The sequence below is a fragment of the Gymnogyps californianus genome, chromosome 11 (genome assembly GCF_018139145.2).
Source record: "Gymnogyps californianus isolate 813 chromosome 11, ASM1813914v2, whole genome shotgun sequence".
Lineage (NCBI taxonomy): Eukaryota > Metazoa > Chordata > Aves > Accipitriformes > Cathartidae > Gymnogyps > Gymnogyps californianus.
The window spans coordinates 4212000-4219377 of NC_059481.1; positions in this window are offsets into that span (position 1 = coordinate 4212000).

The window sequence follows — 7378 nt, forward strand, 5'->3', positions numbered from 1 at the left end:
GGGAAACCTCTGTAGAATATTTACTTAAATTTAGGTCAGTCCAATCAATCGAGTCTAAGATCCGCAAGTGAGTTTACAGAGGTTGGTAAGACACATACTAATCTATGCATAGACTATGTCAACGTTGGAGCGAGTTGGAGCAGCTAATTAAAAAGATCACAGAGACGTTTTGACATTGGCATATTTTCAGTAACAAACTGAAAAAAGGGTTTGTAAAATTCATGTTGGACAATTTGCAAGAAAAAAATCAAATAGTCACATTCCCCTGTGTCTTGTGCCACAGCAGCAAAGCCACAGCAATTAGGTGAGCTGTAAACTAAGAACATGGCACATTGGATATTTCAGTAAGAACATGACTGAATATTTAGTTTTGATACCACATGGTTTGAGATACAATCTTTGCTTTTGTAATTTTTTTTTTTAATACAGTATTGTCAGTGCCACCATGTAATCTTCAAGAATATGAATTTAAGCTTCACTTTTGATTGTATATTGCTTGTAATCACTACACAAAATCCCTCATATCAAAATAAGTAGATTAATAACTGCCAGAGGAGAAAGCATTTATTCCTAACACTAGCTGTATGGCAACGAGTCTGTGCTGCGTGAGCCAGTGTCACAAAAGACACTGAAAGTCAAGTTCCTTACCCATGCTAGGGCTCCGTTGAGAAATAACACTCCCTAGATTTCTCCTCCCCTGGGGTATTAATTACCTCAGACTAATGTTTATTACCTGATTCACTGATAGCAATTCAAGTTGCTGTGATAATTTTTCCTCTAAAATGCTGGCACTCAGGAAGTCAAAAAGTTTGTTTTAATCTCTTACAAGAGCTGCCGTTTAGACAGCAGCTAAAAGTCCCCTAAAACCCCTCTAAAAGTCCCTCCTAAGCATTCAGCAGGCTCTCAGTAAATCAGATGATAATGCTGTCTTGTAAATATCTAAATATCTAGAGATAGCACATGAACTGTTCTGAAGTTCAGGCTGGGTATAAGGAGAGGCTCAAGTATCATGGAAGCTGCTTTTCAAAACTTATTTCTGGGGCTCAGTACATTTTACTTCTCCAGATGAAGAAAAGAGGTGTTTAAGATGATTTTTACTTGTGAGAGAAGTGCTAGTGCTAATATATGGGATCCTGCCCAAATTGGGTTTGGGAGAACAACCTTGCTGTGAAGAGTTTGTTAGTACCAAAAGGGAAATTTAGTAGAGTACACATGCTTACTTCCAAATAGATCATATAATAAAAGAATAGGATGGCGAACTTTTACTATTCTGAAAACAGGCACCTATTTTCAGGTTGCAGTACCGTTGGTCTTCCTGTATCATTAGGGAGCTTGAAAAATTGCCTTTTCTAGTTACCCAGCAGGGTCTAAGTGTATGCAAAGTCTTTTCCCAGAGATGTCAGGAAGAAGAAGGACTATTTTGTGCTGACGGCAGATTAACTGGATTCTGAGTTGTGAGTGTGAGGTCTGCATTTCAGGAAGTACAACAAGTGACTGGGGAACCTCAAGCTACGCTGTCCAGTGCTTACAGCAGTCTGTGAAATATCAGGCTTAACAGCCATAGAGATGACATCTGGTTTGGTTCAGGCTGTGGTTGTTACTGACATGCTTGTTTTAAATGGATGGCATCTGTTCCCTTCTTTCCTAAACACTGCTGGAAACTGAGGGGGGAGGCACAGTCCAGCTTTCTTACGTCAGGATTTTTCGCAAGCCCAAGGCACCGCTGGCCGAGCTTTCACCCCTAAACCTCCGGGAACAAGTGTTTTCCCTCTCAGGAAGGTAGAGCTCACCTGCCATCTGCTCACACATGCTCTGGAGAGCCAGATCGCTTGCTCTCCTCACTCACTGCAGGAGAATGCTTAATTTGGCAAGTGCCACTATGTGCATTTCTCACATTGGGAGGGAAGAGAGCGAGGAGGGCTGAGTGCAGGGCACCGCTGTTGGGCACATCCCAGCTGCAGAGAGCCCAGAGCTCCATGCCTTCAGAGAGGGATGGCAGCAGGGAACACATTCCATACATCCACAAGAAAGAAATTTGGGGGATTTAGTGAAACAGTTGGCAAGAATGATCATAAAGTTACACCCTTCAGCACCAGGCACTGCAATTCTCTAGTGCACAAGGGAAGTATGGATGGTATTAAAGCTCTTTTTAACTGCTGATTGCTATTAAATGCTTCTAATATGATGACAGCTTATCCACACCTGACAATCTTCAGTCATCCGTGGAAACCTCCACAGCAGGACTAGCTACTTTCTGCGTTTTGTTTTCTGGTGAGTTGGGACCTGGCTCACAGCAAGTTCTGTTTTCAGCTCAGTCTTGATATGTCATTACCTGCACTGTGACCCAAAGGACAGAGAGAGAGATGTTGGGGTTGTGCTCAGGACTTCTTAATATATGGCACTGAATGAGGCTTTTAGCAAGATAAAACCCAACTCATGAAGCTAACGACCATTCAAAACCATACCCATCCTTCTTAGAAACCGGTAACAGACTGAAAAAAGAACACCATATCATCTGTTAGAAAATGGTCCTCAAGTCAGGACTAGGTAAGAGTCCCACAGACCTGTGTATGTAGGAGAACCCAAGAGGCATACTGGGGAAGAAGTCAGCTGTGGGAGCAGACAACTCCAGTCTTTCTGTCTAAATACTGTCAAACACACTTCTGCTGGAGGTGGAAAGCCCTCAGCTCTACAAGGAGAGACCTTCAATCTACAACCTAAAATAGGAGGGATGCTTGAGCCAACCAGTCTCCCCCACCCCTGGACCCTAGCTGAGAGAGGCAGTTTTGCTGCCACCCGCCATTGCAGCTCTCTCCACAAAAAAGGGTTGTGCTTCCTTCTCGGGGTGCAGGCAGGGATGCAGGCAGAGTCTCTTTTCTGACACCTCTTCGACTACTAGAATTAAATCTTCCCTTCACAGCTATTGTAGCTTGCAGGAGGCTGGATCGAGTGGCTCCTGCAGATGGCATCTGCATCCTAGGGATGGAGTGAAATCTAGGCTAGAACACAGCAAGAGTCTTATTCGATGCGGTGCACTGGAGAGCAATCAAAGGAGCTTAGACAAACTCTGAACCCTACCTCTGTCACTCTACTGTTTAGCTTCCCACCAGGATCACCCATCTGCAGCTCTTTAGCAGAAGAGGAGCTGCTCCAGTCCTGCTGTCCTGGCTTCTTCAGCACAGGCACTCTCAACTGTTTTCTTTTAAATGTACACACTCTATTGCTCACTTCCAATGCAGTTAGAGGCCTGAGTCTTCCAGCCCCTCTTCATCCCTGCATTGCTACCAAAGGTTTCTGCACCCCATCAGCCACAGCAGGGGCAGAAAAAAGTAATTGTTATTGCTGGTTGTGCAGTCCTCACCATCTGAAAGTTGCACCTCCACATGGCCTGTAGAAGGAAATACCTGTCCTACTGCCTCTGCTGAGCAGCCCCAAGGCAGATGAGGAGTTGGCTGGCTACAGCAGAGCTCACCTTGTCCCATCAGTGCAGGAAGAACCAGTTAGAGCTATACACTCCTGGTTCCCAAAGCCCAGTGTAGAGGGGAGAGCAGAGCAAGAGGAACCTGACACCTCCCATACTCACAGCCTCACTTGTTTGTGTGTGCAATTTCATTTGCTTACTGGTAACTCCCCACCATGCTCTACTCATCAATTTTGTGCGGCAGGTTGTTGCTGGAAAGTGCAGAGAGGATGCAGGGATGGAGACTGCTAGGCCTGAAGGGGGAGGAGGAGGAGGAGCAGGAGGAGGAGGAGGAGGAGGAGGAAGTGGAAGAGCAAGTCTCTGAGCTAAGCTGAGCAGGATGGTGCAGCTTCCAGAAGAAGGACAGGAACAGCAGGAAGTGGCATTTGCTGGAAGCATTTTTAAAACCAGTTGGGGAACAGCTGTGCTGATTTTAATCCAACTGGACTGAAGTGCCTCCAGAAGAGCCATAAAGCCCTTTGATACCTACCGCCCAGGCAATAAAATGTTAATCTCAGTTGAAAGTCTTTGTTCTCTTAGTGGTATTTTTCTATTTAGAAGTAATGTACTGCTGCCTCCAGTCAGAGGCCCCACTGTAATATGGACCGTGCATGTGTAACAGAGACTGCTCCTGCCGCAATAGCTTTAGCATCTGAGAGATGACAGAGGGCTGGGGAAGCTCAGAGTACCAGTGACCATCAGGAGCAGTGGCACCGCCCTTCTGCTACCACACCACTGTCCTGTGTGTCAGAGACTCCTTCACACAGGCGGGTTTTCTGAGGAGGGATAATACTGTGGCTCTAGGGATTTTTACAAATGTGTGAAAGTCTAAGAGAGCTACCAGGGCAAGTTTAAAAAGGAGCAGGCTGAGGTTTCAAGAGCAGGTGTGAGATAGATTCTCAAAAGCATATGAGATGATAAATCAGTAGAGGAGAGGCCTTGAAGGGCTCCAAGATCATTTCTAAACCATCCTAGAGAAGTTAGTAGTGAGTCTCCCTCTGGGAGGTCACAGACTCCCAAGATATATGTATGGTCTCCTTGGATAACAGCTTAAACCTTATTAATGTAGGCTGCCAGCTGTACTTTCAGCACTGATCTGTAAGTACAGCTATTCCAATGGTGTGCGTGTCCCTTACACTTACAGCCTTGTTCTCAACAGACCTTAGTGACAACTTCATATTTTGTTGTACATAGAACAGGCCTACCCTGTTGCTCAGGGTTCACGAGGGCTCAGGCAGTGCCTGCGTTATCATCCAGGAATCCTGTGATGAGTTTTACAGAAATGAACCAGGCTTTCTACTTCCCCATCTGTTTCATCCAATCCTTGAATCTTCTCAGTTCCCTCTCCAGAACTTCCAGCTCAAAATATGTTTTTGCTATTCCGTTTCATTTAATTTTTGTCCCAAATTTTCTTAAAAATCAGAGGAAGTGACACAAAAGGACACTCCAGCCTTGCCGCATTAGGTGTGAAGTGATAAGGTGACTAGTATTCTATTTTAGAAGTGCATATAGTTTAGATTTCCTTCTCTCAGATCTTTTCAACATTTCCAGGGATTAGGAGAATCTCCAGGCTGCCAAAAAGCTCTTACCATAAGCAGGTATCTTCCATATCATCAGAGTGAAGCTCACGACATCGTCTAAAACAGGAGAAGGAACTTGGAACCAGCTTTCCCATGTCTCTTGTAATACCATTGAGTGCCAAAATTACTGGGATGTTTTCTATAAGTGGCTGCTTTTTCAGTAGAAATCTACCCTAAACCTACTGAATTTTCCTGGCTAACGTTCCATCACTGACAGGAGAGGTTTGGGGCCTGACTGTTTGATGTTTCTTGACAAAAAGAAGTGTCTTTCTGAAAACATGCTGACTGTTTTCCACTTAATGCTGTTTGCTGAGAGATCTCATTTTGGAGAGGGCACTAGAGATGCTACTTGTACTATCTGCAAGTAAAGGTAGCGAGGCTGTAATGTACTTCTGTTATTCAGCATGTACTGTTCATGTTTTCATGATCTCAGCAATGATTTCCTGCCTCAGACTCTTTTGTACACATCTCTTTGAGATTTTAAATAACTCTTCATCCTTCTAGCTTTTGTCTATTTCTGCCTCTGCATTAATATGCTCCATTATGCTATTATCTTTGTTGCCATCAGAATCTAAAGCTGAGGTGAATTCTAGGCAGAGCTTGTTTCCATTATTATCTTTATTGGCATTTTGAAGGAATCATTTGTCTTCATTATCTGCAGCTGCATCCTGAAGGATTTTGAAAAGGTACATGCAATATTTTCCTCTTAAGAGAGCTTGGGTTTTATGCAGGACTTTCCCCCCTCCTCCTGCCTGTTTAAAAAAAAAAAAGTTTCCGCTCCACTGCTGGCGTGACAGTATAGAAAGCGTCTCACAGATGGACTGACTCTCAGAGAGGCAAGAATCTTAAAATCCAGCAGATCCTAGTCTAAATCCCACTCTTTCCCTGCTACATTATGAATCAGCGTACCCTGATGTAGTTTCTTTCCCTCTGCAGTTTTCAGCGTACTCCATTTTTTTAATTTCCTCTGTAGCTCTGCCTACAGCCGGCAAACTAATCACTGCCTGAGCAATGCACCTCAAAATACTTGTTTATGCTGAATGAGTCTAGCTGGATTTTCTGTTTCCCATCATCTGCTGGTCATCTTAATCTGTATCAATGTTTGGTTCATGGTACTGAGCTCAAAGAACAATTATTTTATTCAGGGGAAGGAAGTGAAGCAGTAGGAAAAAACACAGTATGAGCTAGCTGTGAAAATGAGTGTTCAGCATACTTTTAGCATGAAGAGAAGCAGAGATTTTTAGCAATAGCACAGGTAAGACAGTTACGAGGTCATTGCGTGGAGTTTTATAAATGGGTCTACATGGGTACAGACCTCAGTTCCCACAGAATATTTAACATTGCAAACATCTGGCTTAGACTTAGACAGCTGTTGAACATAGATAATTTCAGCTTCACTCCTTTTGCCTTCAGTCAATCCCTCCCATAGCCTTTGTTGCTGTGACCTAGATTGTGAGCAAATGCTTTCTGATGGCATTTCAAAGGAAACTAATCTTGCACTCAAACTGAATCATGACTGGATTCATCTGTGCTCCATACTCTGTGCATGCGTAAGTTTATTTCTGCCTCCATCCTTGAGCAGCAAATCCTTAATGACCTGTCCTTACACACAGATTCACCTGCAAGGCACAACCTATGGAAAAAAGACTTACAGGGCTTTTCTTTCTCCTGAAGCAAAGCTGCTGCTGGCTATAGGGACTAGAGATTTATAAATACTGTTCAAAGTTTTGCAAAATTTTAACATACAAAGGAAAATAAAAGCCTTAATTAACAACTGCAAAAACATGTCATAAGACTGATAATGACGCCGCAGTAATTACCACATACCCTGGTTATACTGTGCTAACCAAATTCCCTATCCAATTGTGCTGCCTGAGTGGAGTAACACACAGTCAATAATACACCATGAGGAGAGAAAGATACCAGTATTAACGTTTTCCTTGGAGTGAGACGTCCTCACAGCCTCTTGAGCTCTGGGATCAATAATGAGACAGAGCGAAAGAAAAATGCAAGTATGAAAGCCAGCTGCTCAAAGAACCCTTTTAAGTTGATGTATGTACTGGTGGATTTCTGCATGAAAATAGTGACATTGAAATGGCCCTTTGAGAATGATGTATCAATATTAGCACTGCTAAATGTGCAGCTTACATACATTGTATACGAGGCAACTTTTGCTTTGTTCATTTATTTCTCCAAACTATACTGCCCATTCCCTTCCTGTTAAAGGTGCTGAAGCATCTGCTGTTGCAAACCATAAACCTGCCCAGACTGCTTTCACACAGACAATGCAATTGTCCTGTGCACGCATTATTAAAGCCTTGCTATTACAAGGGGACAG